The sequence below is a fragment of the Mus musculus genome, chromosome 11 (genome assembly GCF_000001635.26).
Source record: "Mus musculus strain C57BL/6J chromosome 11, GRCm38.p6 C57BL/6J".
NCBI lineage: Eukaryota > Metazoa > Chordata > Mammalia > Rodentia > Muridae > Mus > Mus musculus.
Window position 1 is genome coordinate 95,095,565 of NC_000077.6, and position 24,192 is coordinate 95,119,756.

Below are 24,192 nucleotides of genomic sequence, written 5' to 3' on the forward strand. Positions count from 1 at the left end.
GCAAACCTGGAGATATGTACACTGTTGCCATCCTTGGCTCCCATGTCCCTCACTCACTCCAGCCAATGCCCCAGACGCAGCTTCTTTAAATTCCCTAATAGTCCTTCTAGAGAACACGCTCAGACTTCCTCGGTGCGGCAGGTAGCGGGAGGCTCCTTTGCATTCTTAGCAATGGGCTGTGCAAAATGTCAGGCGCTTCCTTTGAAGACACGCTTGTTGCCTTGATCTCAGGCCAGAAAGAAGAGGGGTCAGAGGCGGATGAGAGCTGTGTCCACCTCCCTGCCCTGACGGACCGGCAGGAAACCCCACACAGCCTAGGGATGTCCACTCAGGCCCAAGGCCTTTCAGTTGAGTGTCAGTGGACACACAGTATGGGGGTGTCATGAGGTGGGGTGGGTGTCAAAGAGCAGTTGGAGTTCAGAGCTTCTGGGAGGGCAAAAGTTAAAGGTTCAGAGAGAGCACCCATCCCCAAAAACATCTGTGCTTCCTAGAGATGGTCTGGGGTTTCCAGCCTGGAGCCAACACAGATCAGCTGTCTTAGTCCCCACCCCCTACAAACACACCCCTTTAAAAGTATATTGTTTATTTATGTTTTTCTTTTTATTTCTTTTTTTAAAAGATATATTTATCTTTTTATGTATCAGTACACTGTTGCTGTCTTTAGACACACCAGAAGATGGTAGACGGTAGATCCCGTTACAGATGGTTGTGAGCCACCATGTGGCTGCTGGGAATTGAACTCAGGTCCTTTGGAAGAACAGCCAGTGCTCTTAACCACTGAGTTATCTCTCCAGCCCCCTTTATTATTTAATTTTTAAAAATATGCATTGGTGTTTTGTGTGCATGTATGTCTGTGTGAGGGTGTTAGGTCCCCTGGAACTGGAGTTAGAAACAATTGTGAGCTGTCATGTGGATGCTGGGAATTGTACCCGGGTCCTTTGGAAGAGCAGCCAGTGTTCTTAACTGCTGAGCCATCTCTCCAGCCCCTTAATCACTTTTCTATACCAGCCAAGAGGCTGGCGATAACTGAGATGGAGCTGCCCCTGTGGCTCCTCTCTATGGCCAAACTGGTCACACTGAAGCCTTGGGCAGCCTTTGTCTTCAGCGAAAAGCCAAGGGATGGCCACCAAGTCACAAAAGGGTTTCTGGTTGCAGGAAAGACTTGGCTGTTGGTGGGGAGGGGTAGGCATTATTCACTCCCCAAATATTTACTGACAGAGGTCCTAGTGCTGGGCCTGCAGCCAAGGACCTGGGGTCAGGCACTGCATTCTGTCCATTACTCTTGTCTCACTGAAGGAGCCCTAGGCACAGGGGAGGGACAGAGGGAGACAGGAGCCCTGGGGTGGAGGTTGGGGGGGGTTAAGGAATGGCAGCTTCTGCAGGGGCCCACCCGCCTTGAAGGAATCTGGCTGTATTCCAAGGCTCAAGCCAGCTCCCTGGAGAGATGGGGGAGTTGGGCAGGGAGGGGGCCTCCTGGGCTGGGGGTTGGGGGAAGGAGCAGCGTGCAGTCTTGCTAACTCTGTACCTTACCCAACTCCCAAAAGGGACTCCCCCAGGGCCAGGTGGGGTCAGACAAGCCTCTGCCTGCCTCACATCCTGGGCAGGAGGCAGTCCCTAGAGGCAGAGCAACAGGAACAAATAAGAGTCCTGACAGGAGTGGAGGAGTTGTTGTAGATGTAGCAACCTAACAACACACATGGTTACAGTGTCCTCAGGACACTGGTTACACCACACACAGCAGGCCTGTGACACACCAGAACTGCCTGCTAGTGGGAGACTGCGGTGACCCCCAGAAAGTTGAAGACCCTTTGCTGGGTGTTTTAGTTCTCTCTCTCTCTCTCTCTCTCTCTCTCTCTCTCTCTCTCTCTCTCTTCCAGGCTTATCTGGCCCAATCCCCCAGGGCTCTGCCCAAGGCCTCCTTCTGGGTCCTTCTTTCCCACTTCCCTGCCCCGTGACCTGCTTCCACCCCATTTTTCCTGTTTTTCTCTTCCTTAGTCCCTGTCTCTTCCAAACTCTCATGTCTGCAGACAGGCTGGGACAGGAATCCAGGTGTCACCCACCCAAAAGAGGCTTGGTAGGAAGAGAGAAAGAAGGTCAGAAGTGGCCATGGATTCTGAGTGTGGGAAGCCCATACGCTCAGTCATTCCTTTCAGTCCCCTGCAGGACTGGGGATGGGGTCTGAATAGACAAGAACACTTTTCTTCTTTGGTGTGGTTCATGAAGCTAGACTTGGATTTCAAGTAAGCCATTCCTGACAAGGCAGAAAGAGAATCATTTTCCCCCATTGGGCTTTAATAACCATGGGAAACCAGCCCAACACCATCTGCCCTCTAGTGAGTCCCGTTCCATTTTCTTACACACACATACACACACACGAGATAGATAGATAGATAGATAGATAGATAGATAGATAGATAGATAGATAGATAGATGGATGGGGGAGGGAAGACCCCCCACAGTATGCATGTGACAGTCAGTGGACACCCTGCCAGAGTCAGTTCTTTCCTTCTACCATATGTGTAACAAGGATTTTACCCACCGAGCCACCTACTGGCCTGAGCATGCCTTTCAAAGCGGCTGTATTCTTCGAGGGAGCCTGTGCTGGCACCTTTGCTGATCCTTCATGGTTTCAGAAGAGCATCCTCCTTGAATCTTCTCAGTCCTTCTGGACTCAGAGCCCTGAGAGCATCGGATCAATACCTCATTATCCCTTTCAGTGCCCAGTTTAGAGTAGAAACTCAGTAAAGAAGCCAGCGCTCCCTTCCATCACAATCCAGGGAGGCCTCTCAGGGGATGGAGTTCCTTGACTCTAAGGGCTCCCCTATAGAATAGGATCTGTGTGCTCCTTTCCTGTCTCTGGTCCCCCAAAACTAGCTGGGGCTAGAGACAGAGGCAAAGGTGGATCTGGCAATGGAGAAGTGCTGACCTCCATTCATCGGTGTCAGGGACAGCTGGTTACGGGTTTTTTTTTTTTTTTTTTTTTTTTAACAGCTTTTGTAGTCCTGAGACAACACAGCAAGAACAGGCCCTGAGCTCTTGGACTGGGAAATGGGGCTGCCACAGGAGACCTGAGCCCCCTGCTCTAGCCACAAATGCTTCTTCTACTTCTCTGATTCTGGAACATTCCTGTTTTATGACTACCACTCTCTGCCAGCCTCCACCCCCTTCAGAGCCAATTCCTCTCTGGTTAACTTAGAAAGTCCTGGAAGGACTGGTGGCTTAGCTCAGACCAGCACGCAAGAAGCCCTGGATTCCACCCCCAGTGCTGTATAAACTATCCATGGGGGCATGCATCAAGAGGAGGAGGCAGGAGGATCAGAAGCTCAGGGTCACATGCTGAGCTATATAACCAATTGAAGGCCAGCCTGGGATACATAAGACCCTGTTAGAGAAAGAAAGCAAAGGAAAGAAATAAAGAGGGTAGGAAGAAAGAAAAGGGGGTACAGTCCTGGAGGGGCAGGAGCCCCACCCTCTGGGATTATGCGGTTGACCCTGGGTTCATTCCAACACTTCCAGAGCGAAGTCCCCACTAATGCTTTGAAGAAGAGTCTAAGCCTCTTTCATGACAGTCATCAGTGAAGAGACACCCCCAAACAAGGCCTATCTGGGTATGGGTGTTCTGAGTGGCTAGGGCTATAAGATAAAGGTGGGATAGCTCCTCCAATGGAGACGAGTCTTGAAGAATAGCATCTTTGTTTGTTTGTTTTTTTTTGGGGGGACAGGGTTTCTCCGTATAGTCCTGGCTGTCCTGGAACTCACTTTGTAGACCAGGCTGGCCTCAAACTCAGAAATCTGTCTGTCTCTGCCTCCCAAGTGCTGGGATTAAAGGTGTGTGCCACTACCGCCTGGGGAAGAAGAGCATTGAATCACCGGACTTCCATCTTTTTGGTGGCCACGCTTGCCACATCCTGCAACCCCTGACTGGGACAGTGAAGGAACAAAGACACACAGGAGCACATACAGAAAAGCCAGGACCAAGTGATGGAACACACCTGCTACATACACAACAGCCCAGTACCTCAGGATGTTCGTTAAAGCCAGCACTGGGGTGGAGGGGGACATCTCAGGCAGGCTTTGGTCACCCAAGGTGTGGCAGCTCCAGTTGCTCGTTTTTATACACACTGGTAGATAGCTTGGACTCGTGGTCACCATTCACACCCAGACTAGAGCTTTGCCCTCTGCCTTGCCCCAGGGGTGAGGTGGAAGGCGTCGCCGTTCCCATGGGTCTGAGGCACTGGATTCCTGACATGGCTGTGCCTATGTCAAGAACACACATTCCTGAAAGAGCCTCCTTCACTCCCCACATATGCCCATCCCTTAGTTCCTCAGCTCATACCAGCTGAAGCCTCCTTGACCACAGCAGGCAGAGTTCTCTCAGCGATGTTACGGGCTCATGTGTGATGGCCGCCTCCATCCCTGTGGTGTGGTCCTCCAGCTTTTGCTTCAGCTCCTCCATGGTTGCACCACGATGCAACAGAGACTGTAAAACATGGTCTCTTGTGCTTTTCGTACTGATAGTAGTGGTCATCATTCTGTGAGAACTGTGACCCGTGGGGAAACATCACAGTCAAAGGTGTGAGAATCCGGGCTCACGGGACAGATGGACATGGTGGGCTCAGCCCCTTCACCTACCTCCCTGGCTTCGGCATCGGCTCTTCTAAGCACCTCTTGAGTTACTTTGAACATCTAGAACATCGTTCCTTACTGCTCAGGGCCAGCTGACTCGCCTGGAAGTCTGGGACCTACATAGATCCCTTGCTTTGGGGACAGTCAGGTCTGGTTGGGGTTAGAGGTGGGGCTGTCTTTGAGCTTCTAGATGTCATGACAGGCAAGTGGGTCTTGTGTGTGTGTGTGTGTGTGTGTGTGTGTGTGTGTTCTTGTCAGAGTGGCTGACCCACAACCCTCAGCAGTACAAGAAGGAGCATGGGAAAATCCCTAGCCTGTGCGGGGCTCAGGACCACATCTAATTTACCTAGTGTTTCTTTTTGCCTGTAACACAATGGCCTGCCACCAGGGCCCATGATTCTTCACATTCCTAGGTTCATCTGCCTCGCTCAGAGCCTGAGCTTGCCCACAAGTCTTGGCTCCTCCTCTCTGGCTGGCCTGCTTTTCAGCATCTGCTAGTTCTCATCTGCCTTAATAAGCCAGAGGCTCTGATGGTCAGGCCAGCTGTGGAATGCAACCGAACCCCTGCCCTTGTATTTTCCCCAAAACACTGGGTCATTTCACCCAAGGCACTGGGGGCTGCCACATCCCAGAGAGCTGGTAGTGGGGAGGCAGGAAGGAGCAGGATCCTGGCAGCCATGGTCCCCCAGCTTTCAGCCAGTGTGGACCCTGACAGCCATGCATGTTCTGTGTGCTCTTAGGTTAGCCTTTTTTTTTTTTTAAACAGGGATTCTCTGTGTAGCCCTGGCTATCCTGGAACTCAGTATGTAGACCAGGCTGGTCTCAAACTTACAAGAGATTCCTTCCCCTGCCTCTGTCTCCCAAGTGCTGGGAGTAAAGACCTGACCGCGGCCCGGGGGTGGGAGGATGGAGGAGGAGGGAGTTTCCTTCTTGTTCTGTCTCTGTCCTCATCTCTTCTCAGGAAGGCTGTGGGGCACGGGTCTCCAGAAGCCCCGTTTCTCCCACCACAAGGCTAAGCCGGCTTCTCTTGTACTCTTTACATCTGGAAGGCCTGGCCAGATGTTTCCCAACAAAGATGTCTTCCTCAGAGGAATCCTCTTGGCTAGCCGGTGCCTGTGTGGCTTTCTTCCTTCTTGGTCAATAAAGATAACAGAGCTGCAGAAGGGGAAACGACACGTGCAGAGTCACGCACAGGGAGGAGAAAATCCAAGTGAGAAGCTGCCACTTTGAACTTCCCACCTCGGAGCTGTGTGACTCTGGACAGAAGAAAAAAAATCTCTTCGGGTCACTTCTGTTTAAATGGAAATGTTTTTCATTTAGTTGGGGTGGGGTGGGTAGGCAAGGTGTTCCCATTCATGCGTGAATGTGGGCATGAGCATGCCACGGGGTGTTGTGGAGGTCAGAGGGCAACTTCCGGTGTCAGTTGTCACATTCCACTTTGTTTGTTTGAGACATAGTTTCTTTTAAGTTGCTAGCGCCTCCTGCCACAACCCCTTTTCTCTTTCTCTTTCTCTCTCTCTCTCTCTCTCTCTCTCTCTCTCTCTCTCTCTCTCTCACACACACACACACACACACTCCAGGCCCTAGAACTTCCAGGATTCCTCCTCCTGTCTCCACCTCCTTACCTCAGTGTAGGCGCACCGGGATTATAGATGCGCTGCTGTGCCCAGCTTTACCTGCCATACTTATAAGGCAAGCGCTTTACCCACTGGGCCATTTCCCCACCCCTCATTGGGAATGCTTTATTGAGATGTAAATCAAGGCAGGAAATTGCGTGGATTTTCACAAAAAAGATCTCCGGTGAGTAACCAGAAGTCAGGTCCTGAAATAGAATATCCCCACATCTCCCAAGTTTCCTGTGTTACCTGCCAGTCTCTTGCATGTCACTGTCCCCTTCATTCTGTCACCATAGACTAGTCATGCCCATTTTGAGCTATCAACAAACTCAGTGTCTAGATTTCTATTTTATTTTACCTTATGTGTATGGGTGTTTTGCTTAAATGTGTATCTGTGTACCACGGGTGTGCCTGTTGGCCACGGGGGCCAGAAGACGGCGTTAATTCTGCATCTGGAGACTCAGATGCTTGGGAGCCACCACGAGAGTGCAAGGAACCAACCAGGAGTCCTCCGCCAGAGCAGCCGGTGTTGTAGATCACCTTGGCATCTCTCCAGCCCCTGTGTGGATTTTTGCCATTGGTGTGGCGGTAATGGGTTACTTTGATTCTCCTTGTCAACGTTACACTTGTAGGATTGGTGCAGGTTGCTTCCTGTCGGAGTCCTGGCTTCCTGTGCCCTGTTGTATAGTATGCCATCATAGACCTATGACACCGTTCGGGCACTGGCCACGGATAGGCATCCGAGTTTGACTTGTTTGTCTCTTTTTAGTGTGGACTGTTGACAAAGGCGCTGTGGTGGACATTCTTGTATGTCTTCCAGGACACTGTGGGTGCTTCTCTGTTGGACACATGCCCGGAAGTGGAGTTGCTGGGCTATAGTGGACCAGATGCTGCCAAAGTAGTGTGCTTACTCTCCTAGCTGCCTCAGGCATGTGGGTCACTTACCCGTCTGTGGCCCTGTGGGGCCTTTTCGTTTTTACTCAATGTTGCTTTTCACTTCCCTGGCCCCCACCCCCTTCTCCTCTTTTTTTTTTTTTTTTTTTTTTTGTGGGTTTTTTTCGAGACAGGGTTTCTCTGTATCACTCTGGCTGTCCTGGAACTCACTTTGTAGACCAGGCTGGCCTCGAACTCAGAAATCCACCTGTCTCTGTCTCCCAAGTGCTGGGATTAAAGGTGTGTGCCACCATGCCCAGCTGCCATCTCCTCTTTTTAAGGACTGAAGAGGGACCCTGGCCATGTGAGCCCCTGCTCAGCCCTTTCTGCATCCCCAGCCCCCCTGTGACACTTGCTTAACAGTGGCTCTTCTTCCTTCTCTTTGAAACACAGACTAACTGGGTAGTCTCAAACTTGTGATCCTCCTGCCTCTGTCTCCCTAATGATTGCTTAACCCCAATTTTAATGAATAATAATTTCTCAAATTTTGCCTTTATACTTAAATACTTTTGGTGTCCTAGTTAAGAAATTTGTAAGACAGGTAGCATGCTATACACCTAGGGTCTCAGTAGGTAGGAGGCTAAGGCAGAAGGATTGCAAGTTCAAGGCCAGCTTGGGCCACACAGTGAGACCCTTTCTTCAACTAAAACAAAAGCCATGGGGCTAGAGAGATGGCTCAGCGGTTAAGAGCACTAGATGGTCTTCCAGAGGACCTGAGTTCAATTCCCAGCAACCACATGGTGGCTGGCAACCATCTGTAATGGGATCTGGTGCCCTCTTCTGGCCTGCAGGCATTCGTGCACACAGAACACTGTATGCATAAGTAAATAAACCTTTAAAAACAAACAAACAAACAAAAATAAGCACCAAGGAGCTAAGGGCTAGTAAGGACAGCTGCCACTGTTCCAGGTCACTCTGTGCTGGGCCAATGTCAACCTGTGGGTTGTGCCTAGCCTAGCATGACTCCATTTTTAAAAGCAACAACCTTTTGCCTGAGCTACCTCATTTTGAGTAGAAATGCAAAGAAACAATGATTCTCTGTTCTTTTTGTTGTTGTTGTTGTTGTTTTGACACGGACTCACAATATTACCTTGGGTTGGTCTGAAACTCTCTGTGTTTACCAGGCTGTCCTCAAACTCACAGAGATCTGCCTGCCTCTGACTCACATGTTTATGCATGTGTCTGTGCATGTGTGTGTATGCCTGCCATACCACACATGTAGAGGTGAGAGAACAACTTTGGGGAACTGGTTCTCTCCTTCCACTGATTAGAACCCAGGGCTGGAGTGAACACTATCAGGTTCCAGTGCCTTCCAGCCTGAACCATCTCTGTCCCACGACTCTCTCTCTTTACACAAATAAACAGGCACCAACACACCAGGAGACACAGTAAATTACTTATGCTAAGAAATGGTGACATCTGCGCCTAGGGTCAAACCATCACAAACTTCAAAGCTTACCAATCACTTGGGAAGCAGGAGCACCCAAGACCAAAACATGTCAGGTACACTGACGAGTCAGCTGGTCACTTGTCACAAACTCTGTCCAGGAAGATTATCCTATCCTAGGGCTCCTGCCCCTGTCTCTGTGCATCCGCTGTTTCTCCTGCTCGTGACATTCATCCTGCTTCAAACTGATCCTCAAATGGCCTGTCACCTGGACTTATTTATTTACTTAGCTTGACAGCTGTGTGGCGGAGTAGCTCTGGGCCTTTGGTTCATAAAATTTCTTATCTGGTTTCCTTCCTGTAGTAGGACTCCTTATCTGGTCCTCCACAGACTTCCTTGAACTTCAGGTCAGCTCTGCCTCCCGCAGGACAGTCAGTCGGCCTGTAACCTGTGCATCTGTGTGTTCTTGCGAGAAGTGTTAGTGTGGACTCTGACAGCTAATATTAGGAGTTGAGATTAGAATCAAAGAAACTGTTAACAACCACAGGAAAAAATCAGAACAACTGGCAAATCTCTGCCAACCGAACCAAGGCGGCTTGGGAATGTATTGTTTTTTTTCAATAAATTCTGATATTGTGGAGGACACAACGCTCTATGTTTCTGATGTAATATGTTGAGGATAACTGGGGATGTGGCTCATGGGTTGATGTTTGACTATCATACCCCATTTTAGCATTAGGACAACACTGTTGAAGTACTAACCAAACCAATACCTAGGTGCTTCTGAGAAGACTGGCAGGCATCTTAGCCAGAGAGTAAGTGACCTAGGTACAGGTGGGAGGCAGGAAGGCTGGCCTTCACCGTTAGCCTTGTAAAGACGGGAAGGGAGCTCTGAAAAGAAATCGCTCCAGGATAGAGAGAGTCAGGAAAAGAGAAGGAGGGGGGAGGGGAGAGGGAAGGGGGGGAGGAGGAGGAGGAGGAGGAGGAGGAGGAGGAGGAGGAGGTGGTAAGGGCTAGGGGAACCAGGGCTGGAAACCCAGAACACGGTGTTCCCAAGGGTGGAAGGGACCATGGCCATAGAAGGCAAGTCCTAGACCCAAGACACATAGAAAATGGTCAGAGCAGAAGCAGTCTGCACGAAATAAATTCTACTCACCTGTCTCTCGACTCACATCAGCATTCAGAGATGGAAGAGAGAAGGCAGCTGAGAAGGGCAGGGGGCGGGGACAGAACATAAAACAAAACAAAAAAAATCCGAGGGGAACAGAGCAGGAAGAGAAAGAGAGCCACCGAGAGGAGACCTTGGAGCAGCGCACAGTGTTGAAGAAGACCTCTGAGGGGTGCAGGGAAGGAGCGAACAGAGATAGCCCCGCAGAAGCCCAGCTAAAGCAGACCCACAGACCCAGACCAAGGACTTTAAGCCGCCCCCACCCCCACCCCCCGCCCGCATTCTTCCTTCCGGCTGACCTCCCCGACTCAGCCCGGAGGGAATGCGCGGAATGTGATGAACTGATAAAGAGCGGAACTCCCACTCCACCTGGCACCCGAGCGCTTGGCGCGCCAGGCCTTGCCCACCTCTTAGATGTACTTGCAGGGAACACAACACTAATGGGGAAGAGGACTGCTAGGGAGGTCTCAGTAGAGCGCCTCGGATGTGGGGCCAGCGGCCAGATGCCAGAGCTGTGGGCACAGCTAGATGCCTCCCAGCTGAGCTGTGCTGTGAGTCGCCAGACCCGGGACCCTGGATAAGGGAGGATGTGAGCTGGGGCAGAAGTGGCAGATCTCTTCTGGAATCAGAAACCTGTTCAAAGAATGGTTTCCAAGATACTCTCTGTCCCCTGTAGGCTCAGCATCCTTAGGGTGTAAACCCTTGAAGCCCCGTGGTTCTTATTAAGGTGGGAAGCAGGCACCTCCACGTTAGATCAGGGCAACTCCTTGGGCAAAGGGTGCCAGGTACTGGGTGAGTTCCTCAGTGCCGCCTCCTACACATCACCCTGCTTGGCACAGGTGGGTGGGTCCCCATGATCTCCTTCTACACATAGTTGTGTGCAGTAGACCACCTTCATCTGGACCATGCATGCAGGGCTCTGTGTGAGGAACTAAGGCCTGGGCAGTGTACAACCCCAAACTCCCTGGTCTTTAGAGGATGTCCTTAGGAGGGGACCCTGTCAACAGCCAAAGAGAAGATGCTTCCAACACACCGGAAACTAGTGACATGGGGGGTGGGGTGGGGGGACGGAGGAGGGGCAGCGAGGGAGATTCGAAGAAAACAGATGGATTCCCAAGCATCCCAGGCCCAGGCGTCTCTAGTACCCATCCTCAGCTCCCTGGCTACTTCTGAGAAAAGCTGCTGAAGAGAGCAGAAGGAAGCAGCAGGAGAGGGGGCTGGGATTGGCGGTTTGAGGTTGAGCGTGTTTAGAGGAAGAAGAGAGATGGGGAAAACCTCAGCCCCAGGGACCATTGTGTGGCTACACCTGAGACCCGCTGCGGGCGACCTGATACAGGGCAGCGATCCAAACATTGCGCAGGGCCCACTGCCTGCTGGCTCTGCTACAGAGGGAAAGGATAGGAGCACCATCCCAAGTGGCTGCAGCGGGAAGAAACCCAGGCAGTCCGCCATGTGGCTTAAGACCTGGCCCACAGACACCTGCCGCCATTGTAGGCCTGACCAGCGACAGCCTGTACCGCCCGCTGAGCAGAGAGGGAGGGTGAAGTGCCTAGAACATCCGTCCACCTTGTCCTAGCCACATCTAAAACAGTGCCTCCTGGCACAAAAATGTGCTTGGGGAATAGAAACCATGAATGAATGATAATCGAATAAATGACCGAAGGATGAATAAGCAAACCCATCACTCAACCGAGTTATCCTAATTCCCAGCCGCTAGTCCTTTGGAAGTGGGCGGGCCTGCCACCTGGTGGTGACCATGGTAACTGCAGTCACTATAAGCGCCTGCCCCCACAGTGTAGGTAGGATCTGGAATTGGCTCTTCCTCAGGTTAGCCTTGAATTCACAATCCTCTTATCTTGAGATCATAGGCTTATGAGTGTGTGGCGCGAGCCACTTACAATTCTTCGTAGAAAGAGACTTCTAGGGCTGGAGAGATGGCTCAGCGGTTAAGAGCACTGACTGCTCTTCCAGAGATTATTCATTCAATTCCCAGCAACCATCTGTAATGGGATCCAATGCCCTCTTCTGGTGTGTCTGGGGACAGCTACAGTGTACCCCTATACATAAAATAATTCTTTTTAAAAAATAAAAAAGGAAGAGACTTCTAATGCTTGGAAAAGTCCACCTCCAGTTTGATCTTTTTTCCTCTCTCTTGTCCCACCAAACAAAGAGAGGGTAGGCAGGGGGCTTCCTGCCCTCCCCACAGAGAAACAGAAGAGCTATAATGAACTCTGGCTGCTGCCCTCTGCCTTTTTTCCAACATCTGAATCTACAAAGTCAGTGGATGTCTCTCAACTCAAGTGAAGAAACTGCCCGGCTGCTCTCCCTTGAGAGGGCAGGTCCAGCCAGCCCAGAGCCACATGCCACTATTGGCTGGGACAGAGATGAGAACCACCAGAGTCAAGGCTCCAACTGGGTGACATGCCTCTGCTCTGAAGACAGAAGGCATCACTGTGTGCCTTTGGGCAGGTCTCTCTCCCTCTCTGAGCTTCATTCTACATTGGTAAAATTGGGGCTCTGACACACTGCGGCTTTGTCTGTCTGTCCTGGATAAACACCCTCAGCATCTCTCTCCACCCTCTACCTTCTCTTCCCCCTTTATCCTGCATCTCAGCCTCCAGGGCCAGTTGCAGGACACATGGATGCTCAACTGTGTATTTGTTTTCTATTGTTGGAAGGACACGCCCAGATGTGATGAACTCACTGATATTTACTCTGGCATTCCCACTAGGTATAGAACCCCAATTTGACTGGGACAAATCAAGTCTCATAGGCCCTCGGAGGATGGGGCCTTGGAAGGGCACAGCCTGTTTGACAGCAGCAGGTAGAAGTATCCATGTGACTCCTTGTCCCTGTCCCAATCCTGGTTGAAGTGCCCTGCCCCTGAAGCCTCCATGGTGTCCCACAGAGGCCAGCCCCATTCTGGGGGACACTGTCTCAATCCTACAAACCTGCTTCTTTGTGCCATAGACTCAGTGTTCAACTCAGGCAGGGCCCAGGCTGCCAGGCTGTCTCACACACTGCTCCAACTACTGAGATTTCCTATCAAGCTCACAGGACTAGGCAGGTAACTTGGCTGTTGTTTTTGTTGTATCTCTTCCTATCTTAAGATAAAATCTGGGGCTGGAAAGATAGCTCAGTGTTGTGTTAGAAGCACAGCTCCAGACAGACCACACCAGGCCAAAGAGAGAGAGAGAGAGAGAGAGAGAGAGAGATCAGCGGGAGGGGTCTTCCTTTTATTTGGATAGTGATGTAGCCGCAGGTAAAGGTGGGAAGTGAGCCAAGTGGATTCTGGCAATATGGTGGCGGTTGCCTTGGCAACAGGTGTGCAGGTCGCTGTCGCCTAGGTGAATTGTCAATGGGTTCGGAGCCAATCCTGACACCAACACTCAGTGATTAAGAGCACTCCTTGCTCTTCCAGAGGTCATGAGTTCAATTCCCAGCAGCCACATGGTGGCTCACAACCATCTGTAATGGGATCCAATGCCCTCTTCTGGCACACAGGTGTACATGCAGATAGAGCACTCATATACATAAAATATATAAATAAATCTTTTTAAAAAGTAAAATCCTGGGGCTTTTCTCTACTTGCTCCTCCCAGATGTTCTGGGGAGGCACCTCTACTCATCTCCGGGGAAACAGAGTTTGTGTGGGCCCTGGGAGGTTTATTGTAAGGAATTGGATAACATGACCGCAGAGGCTGACATGTCCCAGAAGTCAGCTGCACATAAAATTAGCCGTCCATGGAGCCTAACTCCCTCTATGTACCCACCCTTTTGGGAACAAAGGCTGCTGTTAGATATTGTGCATCATCCAGGGACCATCAGGGTTGAACCTAGAGTGGGGAAAACCCAGGGAACCTAGCAAGTGACTAGTCAGATGGGCTGAAAGGGGCGTGGACTCCCATGAGTCACTGTGCTTCCATACAGGGAAGTAAGGTATCCCTGCTTAGCTCCACAGAGCCACAATCATGTCCAGGTGACTGGGCTACAGGAATCCAGGGAGAGAAGGTGATGATTTTTTTATTGTGGTTTTTTTTGAGACAGGGTTTTTCCTACAGCCCAGGCTGATCTGAACTCTATGGAGGACCAGCCCAGAGCAGGGCTGGCCTAAGATCCCAGGGGCAGCCTATAGTTGTTGTATAGTCTTGGCTGGGTACAAGATGTAGAGGACAGGGTAGGAAGCAATTGTGACTGTCCTTGAGAGCTTGCTGCCCAGCGAGAGACACATCAATAGGTCATTTCAATAATCCGGGAAGTGATCAAATGGAGACGTGTTTGCTTGGCTCTGGGGATCTAGCCCAAAACGATTTAACGGAAAGCACTTTGGCTCTCCGCCAAGGGGGTAATGGCCAGCCTGGATGCTTCTGCCTGTGCGCCATCTAGACCCTTTTCTGGGAAGGGCCCCCACTCCCCTAGAGTGGGGAGGGCTGTTATCTCACATGGTGAGTGAATGCGGGACCCAGACAGGCCACTCCCTTAGGAGACACTAACTGGTTTGGGGATAGGTGTGTGACCAGTGTCTAATGAGATTCAATCCCTGGTCCATGTGGGAGAAGTGCCTCTTCCACCAGGACTTCTGGGAGATGGAAATGCAATCCAGCTGGGAGAAGGGATCTGAGAAGGACGGCAAACAGCAACTTAGACCTGAAGAAGCCCAACTCCTCAAGGTGTCCAAGTGACCCTGGCTTGCAGAAGGTAACACCAACCTCTGGTGACCAACTTTTTTTTTTTTAAGATTATTTATTTTATTTTATATGTATTGGTGTTTTGCTTTCCTGAAGATCTGTGCATCACGTGTGTGTGGGAGGCTAGAAGAGAGCAGCAGATTCCCTGTAACTTCCGGATGGTTGTTACTGCTGTGTAAGTGATAGACTAGAACCCTGGTCCTCTGCAAGAACAGACAGTGTTCTTAATGGCTGAGGTGACCAAAATCCAACCCCCATGACCAAAATTAGAGAGCTAGCCTTGCGTGACACAGTCATACCGAGCAAAAATGACAAAACAGAAGCTGGGTGTAGTAGCACACACGCCTTTAGTTCCAGCCCTCGAGAGACAGAGGCAAGCAGATCTCTGAGTTTGAAACCAGCCTGGGCTATAGAGCGTGTTCCAGGACAGCCAGGGTTACACAGAACATTCTCCCCCTGATACTCCCCCTTACACCCCAAAAAACAGCTATCAAATGGCTCAGTGCTTAAAGGTGACAGTGACGGTGATGGTCCCCAAGCCTGATGACGTGTATCTTATCCTTAAAACCCACATGAAGGAAGGAGAGACTCTACTCCTAAAAACTGTCCTCTGACCTCCACACGTGCACCAGGTCATCTGTATGCTCTCACCTCCAGTAAATGAATACATGTTTGAAAATTAAAAGTTAGCAATAGGGCTGGAGAGATGGCTCAGCAGTTAAGAGCACTGACTGCTTTTCCAGAGGTCCTGAGTTCAATTCTCAGCAACCCCATGGTGGCTCACAACCATCTGTAATGGGATCTGACTCCCTCTTCTGGTGTGTCTGAAGACAGCTACAGTGTACTTGCATACATAAAATAAATAAACCTTTTTTTTTTTAAGTTAACAATAAATAAATAAAGTACAAAGATGAAGGGGAGCATAACTCAGTGGAGAGTGCTTGCCTAAGCAAAGCCAGACAAACAAAAGAGTGATTTTTTTCTTTTTTTTAAATATTTATTTATTATTATAAGTAAGTACATTGTAGCTGTCTTCAGATGCACCAGAAGAGGGTGTCAGATCTTATTACAGATGGTTGTGAGCCACCATGTGGTTGCTAGGATTTGAACTCAGGACCTTCAGAAGAGCAGTCCGTGCTCTTAACCATTGAGCCATCTCTCCAGCCCCCGATTTTTTTTTTTTAAATCAAACATAATGAGGCACACGAGTAATCCTAGCATTCAGAAGGATGAGACAGGAGGATTGCAGAGTCTCAATACATAAATATTTAGCTTTAGGACAGTGTCTTTGAAAATAAGCGTTAGACCAGGCAGTGGGATGTACCCTTTTAATCCCAGCACTTGGGAGAGAGAGGCAGGCAGATCTCTGTGTTCAAAAGCCAGCCTGGTGTACAAAGTGAGTTCCAGGTCAGCCAGGGCTACACAGAGAAACTGTCTCAAAATCAAAACCATACAAAACATGAAAATAAAGGGTAGAAGGAACTTACTGGAAAGCAAGCCCAGTACCCAGAGCAGGTGTTCCACGGGCAGCTGATGGATAAGGCAGACTGGGCGCAGAATGCTGACTCTGGGATTCTTCCTGTTAAGTCACAGGCAGCGAATGGCTGAACTCCTGGTGCTGTTTGTTTTTAACTCTGTCTTGTTTTCCTAAAGATAGATTATTTTTGCAGATAAATTGGGCAGGTGCTGCAAGGAATGTTTTCATCCCCCCCTCTTTAAAATGTACTGCCATTACTATGTGTATTCGCATAGTGTGGCCATTAGTGTTATGACATCTGTGGAGACCAGAGGCCAACTCTGTGAAGTCAATTTTCTCCTCGCACCTTCGTGTTTGATCTGGGGATGGAACTCACATTGGCAGGCAGATACAGGGAACACATCCAACCACCACCAACCACATGGTGGCTCGCAACCATCTGTAATGGGATCCGATGCCCTCCTCTGGTGTGTCTGAAGACAGCAATAGTGTGCTCACATACATAAAATAAATAATCTTAAAAAAAAAAAAAGAATCTGCACATTGCATCTCAAATTCCCCTGCCCTCCACGAATGAATGACAGTTTCTATTACCCCACTCCCTCCTCCAGTATTTAGTATGGTTAGTACTTGGTGTTTTGGTTTTGTTTTATTTTTTTTAAGATTTATTTATTTATTTATTTAATGTATATGAGTAAACTGTAGCTGTACTGATGGCTGTGGACCTTCATGTGGTTGCTGGAAATGACGGTTGCTTGCTCTGGCCCAAAGATTTATTTATTATTATACATAAGTACACTGTAGCTGACTTCAGACGCACCAGAAGAGGGCGTCAGATCTCATTATGGTTGGATGGTTGTGAGCCACCATGTGGTTGCTGAAATTTGAACTCAGGAACTTCGGAAGAACAGTCAGTGCTCTTAACCGCTGAGCCATCTCTCCAGCCTAGTGCTTGGGTTTAATGGTTCTGACAGGTATAACCCCTCTAATTCTCCTCTTGCAGCCTCTGACCTCTGACCTCAGGCCTTCCGACCTATAACTTTTCCTCCTTTTGTCAGCCAGGTCACTCCACTCCTCCTTTCCCTCCCCACTCAACATGGATTCTTAAACAACCCCTGCCTCTCCCTGACTTTCAAGGCCAATCCCCTACCCACTGCAGCCAGGAGCCTAGCTCCCCCCACCCCAGAAAGTGCACCGGCACACTAAGGCATTTCCTGTGCACAGTCAGTTCTTTCTGGTCCCCTTGGCTGCAGATTCCCTTTAGACTTCCTGATCACTCTCCCTGTGCCTCGGGCTCCACCAGTTCTCTCTCGATAGCTTCACTTTACCCTCACACCACATATGTACTGAGGGGAAAGACCCAAACAGCTTGAACAATCCCTGTAACCCTAAGATGTTCTGAACATACGGAAATGCTCAAGGGTTGGCTTAGCAAATACCCACATGGTCAGTTTCCACGTAACCTTTGGCCAAACCAGAAGGCCTACCTGCCTTGGCCCCAGAGTAAGTTAAGATTTCCTGCCCTAGCCGGCAATCCCAGTGTTCCGGGGGTGCGGGGGGGGGGGGGCAGTTGGTGATTTCTATGGGGGGTGGGGCAGTTGGTGATTTCTATATCACCCTGAGCTGCACAGCAAGACCCTGTCTCAAAGGAGGAGGAGGAAGAGGAGGAGGAGGAGGAGGAGGACAAAGACAGGGCTCAAATCTTGAATTCACCATTTACGTGTCCTCTCTGCCCCTCTGTCAAAAGGCAGAAACAAGGGCACCCATGCCAGGACTCCTAGCGATTAGTGAGTGAACTCTAGTTTGTTGAGCAGAGCAAGAGCTGCCTCTTATCATTCAATCTTCCTTCCTGACTCAACACGAGTGATCACCTCTTTGGTGGGGTTCCAGATTCTTCCCGCCCACCCGCCTACCTCCTCAGGGAGGGCACCGGTTCCAACCAACATCAAAACAGGCTTGCTCCCATTTCAAACACTCACACTCCTGCTCCCAGCATGCCAGTATCCCTGTCTTCAGCCCTCTTTGCCCTCTCCAGCCCCCACGACCTTCTGAGCTGCCTGCACTTGCCCTGGGCTTCCCTCCCTCCCACTCTCCCCTCAGCCTTGGCCCCCATCCCCAGCTCCTCCCACATCTCCAACCGACTCCAGGACTCCAAGGAGATGGCATCCTCCTGTTGACCCAACTAGGCCACATAGCTACCTTTGAGCTCACTGGCCACACCCTCCTCTTTGAAGTTCTCCTTCAGAGCTACCACCACCACCACCACCACCACCACCACCACCACCACTCAGGGCCCTTTGTACTGCCTCTCACCCCTGACCACTCTCAGTTGCCATTTTCCTTGTTGCTGTACACTCTTCTTCCCTCCAAGACGTTCATCTATGCCAGAGACTCTACTGCAGCAAAATGCCAGACTCCAAGTTTTCCTTCCTAACCCTTCCTTCCTTTCTTCCTTCCTTCCTTCTTTCCTTCCTTCCTTCCTTCCTCCCCCCCTCCTTCCTCTTCCTCTTCTTTTTCTTCCTTTTCCATTGTTGTTGAGACATGGCCTCTCTATGCAGTACTGGAACTCATTATGGACTAGGCTGACCTTGAACTCACAGACATCCACCTGCCTATAACTTCCAAGCACTGGGACTAAAGGCATGCCCCACTACCCCATGCCTGGTTGCTGATTGATTTTTCAGAGCCATGTGACATGTTGCCGACCGACGGCTGCTGGACAGACCTCCCTAGGTGTCTCAATGATGCTCAGACTCCACTTAAGAGAACTAACTGCTTGGCAGGATCCTCCACCGTCACCCATACACATGCCACATTCCGCCCTCCGGCACGAAACACACGTGCACCGAAAGACAGGTGCAAGAAGACGCCTCTCAGCGAGACTTAGGATCACCTCAGACTGGAAGCTACCCAAATTCCCGTCAACTGTAGAGCAGATAAATGCACGGTGATGTAGTCTATGACAAGAGGCTTGCACACAATGTGCCAATATACTCCACATCATGCATGTATCTTACGATACAGTGTTGAGTTAAAAAAAAAAATACCAGGCGGAGCTAGGAGAGCTAGTAGCTCAGTGGTACAGCATGCATTCAACATCCATGCGGCCATCCCAGTGCTGCCAAGGAAGAGAATGAGGAGGAGGAGGAGGAGGAGGAGGAGGAGGAGGAGGAGGAGGAGGAGGAGGAGGAGGAGGGAGAAGAGGGAGAGGAGAGAGAGTAGGAGGAAGAGGGAGAGGAGGAGGAGGAGGAGGAGGGAGAAGAGGGAGAGGAGAGAGAGTAGGAGGAAGAGGGAGAGGAGGAGGAGGAGGAGGGAGAAGAGGGAGAGGAGAGAGAGTAGGAGGAAGAGGAAGAGGAGGAGGGGGAGGAGGAGGAGGGAGAGGAGGAAGAGGCAGAGGAGGAAGAGGAGGGAGAGGAGGAGGAAAAGGAAGAGGAGGAGGAGGAGGAGGAGGAGGAGACAGAGTCAAAGACAAAAGAGTATATACTGTATACTTTCATTTACCTAAAAGCTAAAAAAGAGTTGGGATGATGGCTCAGCTGCTAAGAACACACTTGCTCTTGCGGAGGACCTGGGCTCAGTTCCCGGCACCCACATGTTGGCTCACAACTCTTAACTCATAACTCCAACCCAGGGCATCCAATGACCTTTTTTGACCTCCCTGGGTCTCAGGCACACATGCAGGCAAAAATGCTCAGATACCTAAGGTAAAGGAAGTGAGTCTTAAAAACCAAACATATGCCGGGCAGTGGTGGCGCACGTCTTTAATCCCAGCACTTGGAAGGCAGAGGCAGGCGGTTTTGTGAGTTCGAGGCCAGCCAGGGCTACACAGAGAAACCCTGGCTCAAAAAAACCAAACCAACCAACCAAACAACAACAAAAAAACAAACATAGGACAATCTGATCCGTTTGTTCAGTTGACATTGATCAAGATGGTGTTTGCCCGCATGACTTCTGGGCGCTGGGGGTGTGGCTTTGTTCGGTCTGGGTGCTGAGTGTACAACTCTGGCTCATGCAGTCTTGTGGGTCAGGATAAGCACTTGTCTGCAGGTGCACACGCTTGCAGCAAACTGGCTGCATCCTCTTCCCAGCCATGCAGCCCCTCTTTCTGGGGTTTGTGTGTTCATAGAATGTGTCCACCTTCCCCTCATCTGTCCACATCAGAAGACTGTAGACCATTTCCCCGTTCCTCTCTCCCCACCATTCACACCGTGCATCTCCAAACCCCGTGACCCGGCAGCCGCCATCTTTCATTCTTTCTGCCCCACTGCCTTTTAGCCCAGACCACACTTTCTTCTGGCTTGAACCAGTGCCGAGGTCTCTAGCCTTCAGTCTTGGCAATTGTTTGTTCACAGAACAGCCAGGGGTGCTTCTAGAATGAAAATCCCACCCTGTTCTTTCATGATTAAAACTTTAAAAAAAAAAGAATTATTTATTTATTTTATGTATATGAGTACACTAATGTACCTGTCTTCAGACACACCAGAAGAGGGCATCGGATCCCATTACAGATGGTTGTGAATCACCATGTGGTTGCTGGGAATTGAAATCAGGACCCCGGGAAGAGCAGTCAGTGCTCTTAACCACTAAATTATCTCTCCAACCCGGTTAAAACTTTTTTCTTTTCTTTTCTTTTCTTTTCTTTTCTTTTCTTTTCTTTTCTTTTCTTTTCTTTTCTTTTCTTTTCTTTCTTTCTTTCTTTCTTTCTTTCCTTCCTTCCTTCCTTCCTTCTTTCTTTCCTTCTTTCCTTCCTTCCTTCTTTCTTTCTTTCTTTATTTTTATTTATTTATTTTTTTGAGATAGGGTTTCTCTGTGTAGCTCTGGCTGGCCTCGAACTCACTATGTAGTCCAGGCTGGTCTTGAACTCAGAAATCTGCCTGCCTCTGTCTCCCAAGTGCTGGGATTAAAGGTGTGCATTAAAACTTTAATGGTTCTCTGCAGCCTATGAGTACAGTTCATGGTCCTGCTATTCCACTTCCAGGACTGATTTCTGAGCCCCTTGCCTCACTTTTAGGGCCTCCCTACCACTGACACCCCCATACTAAGCTCTAGGCAGCTCCACAAGACTTTGCACAGCCTTTTCCAGCAACCAAGAACCACTCTTTGCCAACAGCCCTGGTTTTTTTTAATTAGGTATTTTCCTCATTTACATTTCCAATGCTATCCCAAAAGTCCCCCATACACTCCCCCTGACTCCCCTACCCACCCAACAGCCCTGTTTTTATAGACCAAACGCCACACTTCCTGCAGGTCTTGCTTCAGATGCCCTCTGGCCTATGAAAGGTCTGGCCTCTACCATGGCAGCACATACAACCCCCACCCCATCACCCACCACACCATAGTGAAACCAGTCCTCAGAGTGCCCACGTCCCATGATGGAAGTTGGGCCCCATGAAGAGGACATTATGGCTGTCTTGAAGATCAGCTCATCAGCACCCAAGACATGGACACACCACAGAGGCTCTACCAACACTGTGCCTGAATGAGACTCTGGAAAGATATGTGTAAACTGCTCTTTTAACTTGAAAGCAGAAAAACCAAAAAGAGAAGTCACTGACCAAACATAGATGGGAGAACAGAGAAGGAGCTGGAAACCAAAGAGTTATGGGGACCATTAAACTGTTTGCTACAAGAGGCTGATTTCCAGCCTTCCGGAGAGTCAGACATGACCTTCTTATGGCCACTAGATGGCGCCAGTTCCCCAGGCAAGGAAGAAAGCAAGCCTGCCTACACTCCTGGTTCCATTCTTTTCCTGAGCGTCATCCCTCTGCTGGTTCCTTATGAACAGTGCCCACTCGGCCTGACACCTTGTCTCCAAGGACCAGGGCCATCAGCAGGCACCTCTTCTCCGTGCAACAGACCTTGACCTGGACACCAACCAGCGTCCTTCACTCTTGCCAGCCTCCTAGAGGTCACCAGCTGCCTTGCTTCACCCCTCCTTCAGGAGCAGGACTCTGGCTAGCTGACACTTGCTCATCTTGCTGGACCAGATGAGGTCCAGTGGGTGACACCAGTCCTGCTGCATCTTCTGGCTGCCTCTCCACCCAGCTCTCACCCAGCTGTTGGTGGAAGGGAGCTTCCTGCTGGTCGTAGGGACCCTTCAGGAACAACTCTGAACTCATTTCCATTGAGAATGAGTCCTGTGCCTGCTTCAGGCCTTCCATCAACTGTGCCTCAGCCTCAGCCTGGCCTCTGGGTCAAGGGAATTCAGGTCCTCTTATTTAGTCACTCAACAAACATTTCCCAAAGACTATCTTAGGTATCTGAAGGATTATGGTGAATGGGGTAGGCAGTCTCCAGCACACTGTGCAACAAAGTGTTAGTCACACAAACAATTTTTAAATAATTCTTCCCCCACCCCCTTCTCCGAGACAGGGTTTCTTTGTGTAACCTTAGCTATCCTAGAACTAGCTCTGTAGACCAGGTTGGCCTCGAACACACAGACATCCACTTCCCTTTGCCTCCCGAGTACTAGTGTTAAAGGCATACGCTGCCATGCCCGGCCTTAAATGTTTCTTTACGTTACTGTTGTGATTTCAGTCCGCTTCTAGAGCACAACAGACCTTGGAAATTACCCTAAAATAACTCACTATTACCCCAAGGCTCCTGTGCTCAACCCAGCCAGGCCCAGGTAGGGTGAGGAGAGACTGGGGCGTCTCCGAATCACCTGCTACTCCAAATGAATGAATGAACGAACTCCCGAGACAGGGTTTGCCCGACGCTGTCCCTTCCCTGTGGGCAGCTGGGGGCTCCAAAACAGGCCCTCCCCGCCGCCCCCGCTTGCATCCTGGGAGGGGAACCGGCAGCCCAATGCCCTTCCTGCCCCCAACGCCCCGGGCTCCTTGGGCGCCCTCTTGGCAGAAGAACAGAGGGCATCCAGAGCGGGTGGCAACTCGTCCCGCCACGAGCTCGCAGCGGCGGGCGATAGGAGCTGGGGGGACGCTCAGATAGACAGACAGATAGCGTTCCCCTCTCCCGCCCCCGCCCCCACCTTTCCCACGCGGCGGCCTCCTGGGGCGGCCCAGGCCAGGCGGTCACCTACTCCTGTCACTGCTCCCCGACCTAGGTCCTCTGCCCAGCCAACTCTACGTTTTTCCAGGTTCAGCATCCTGTGTCTGAGTTTAACATCGAAACATTTGACTGCGGCCCCTAAACAATCTAAGCAGAATGAGACCCCTTTCCTGTCTGCCTGCTTACCTCCTCCTTAATGCAGCCTTAAGGCAAGTTGCAGAACTCCGGAAAACCACGAGGTGGTGCGCTGGCACTGTGTCCTGGCTAGGCAAAGGCAGGGGAAATAGAAGGTTCGAGGTGTGTAGGGAAGGCCTGGGGATGGAGGGGGAAATAAGAATTAAAATTGGGAGAAGCCTCCTTCCTCCAAGGATAGGTTTGGGAGCAGAAGTGGAGATGCAATAGAGAAATGAGATTGGCACCCAGAACAGTAAATATTACCCGGGAACTGGACTTTGAGAGCCAGACAAGACTAGGGGGGTTGGAGATTGCTCCAAGGTGAGAAACATCTTCATTGGGGCCTCCATGGACAGAAGAAATTGAGTGAAGTACATGGCTCCTGTCTATTGGAGATAGATGGATCTGAGCATGTATCTATGCACATTTGGGCATACCCAGCTCACAGGTCGGTCATTCAGGACCCTACACTTCCACTGCCTCACACTACATACAGAGACACACTCTCATGCACACAGGTTCTCACGGGCACTCTTGCACACACTGTATTTTGTGTATTTTGCGGAAGATGTAACATAGATCTTTCACCCCTAACAAAGTCTGTGCTCCTAAGAGCTGTCCCAGACTGAGTGGACCCTGCCTCCAGACTTCCTGAAGAACACAGAAAGCCAGCCTCATAGGGACTGACTGCCTCGTGGCTCTTCCATTCATGAAAGGGCACACATATAGCTGGGGGTACCTCTGTCTTCTAAAGCAGCCCCTAAATCCATACAGCCTTGCTCCAGTAGGGACTTGCAGGCCCAAGGTGTTCTTGCTTGGTGAGACTCTTCCTTCAGAATTTAAAATTTTATATTTCACATCTGCAGTGTCATTAAGATAACATATTAAGCCAGGGCCATACGGAGAAACCCTGTCTCGAAAAAAAACAACAAAAAACAAAACAAAACAAAACAAAAATATAATATATTTATATAGTCCAACCTTTTTTTCCAATTTTAAAAGTGATCAAAATATTTTCATGGACCCTGGGTCTTTGCCACTTTCTGTCTGTCATTTGCATAGACCACACATACATCATTAAGGACCACCTCCTTCCACAAACACCCAATGGGTAAA